The following is a 725-nucleotide window of genomic DNA, read 5'->3' as shown; positions in this document are numbered from 1 at the left end:
CTTTTGAGTTAAAATCTGGATTAATTCACCTCTTACTTTCTTTTCATGGTCTTTCAGGTAAAGAGCCCTATAAGCATCTACAATAATTCGAAATAGTGTGCTCAAGTAAGAAACCTCCTAGGGTGACTGAAGAGAAGATTAAACTGAGAGCATTTCCTTTCACTCTCAAGGACTTGGCCAAGGATTGGTTGTACTACTTGCCGCCAGGTAGTATTACCACTTCGGTGCAGCTAAAGAAGAAGTTTTTGGAGAAATAATTTCCTGCCTCCTGAGCTGTTAGTTTGAGAAAAGAGATATGTGATATTAAGCAGCAATCAAGAGAGATCTTATACGAGTATTGAGAGCGGTTTAACAAATTGTGCACCAAATGTCCCCAACATCAGATAAGTGACCAATTGTTAATTCAATATTTTTAGGAGAGTCTTACTTTATCTAACAAGAACATCATTGGCGCCGCAAGTGATGGGGTATTGGTGAATAAAATCCCTAGAGAGACATGGGAGTTGATTGAGGAAATGGCGCACAACTCACAACAATTTGGCCTCAGAGATAATGTCCCCACTTGTCCAGTGAATGAGGTGGAATGTTCGTCTATTCAGCAGCAATTGTCGAAGCTGATTTCAATTGTCCGACAATTGGCTGTAGGGAATATACAACGAGTTAACGTTTGTGGGATCTGTACCAACACGGGACATGCTACTAATATGTTCTCAATGCTTCAAGAG

The 725-nt window shown here is 40.1% G+C and overlaps 1 non-coding gene across 1 annotated transcript; it reads right to left on the bottom strand.

Moving 5' to 3' along the window:
- Positions 1-278: 278 nt before the first annotated feature.
- Positions 279-385, bottom strand: LOC113719811 (small nucleolar RNA R71). Its single transcript, XR_003455052.2, has one exon. It is a non-coding gene; the product is annotated as a small nucleolar RNA R71 (small nucleolar RNA).
- Positions 386-725: the final 340 nt, after the last annotated feature.

Source organism: Coffea arabica, chromosome 11c, assembly GCF_036785885.1.
Source record: "Coffea arabica cultivar ET-39 chromosome 11c, Coffea Arabica ET-39 HiFi, whole genome shotgun sequence".
In the NCBI taxonomy this organism is placed as follows: domain Eukaryota; kingdom Viridiplantae; phylum Streptophyta; class Magnoliopsida; order Gentianales; family Rubiaceae; genus Coffea; species Coffea arabica.
Note: the sequence above shows the minus strand (reverse complement) of the source record. Positions and strands in the feature narration are given on the sequence as shown.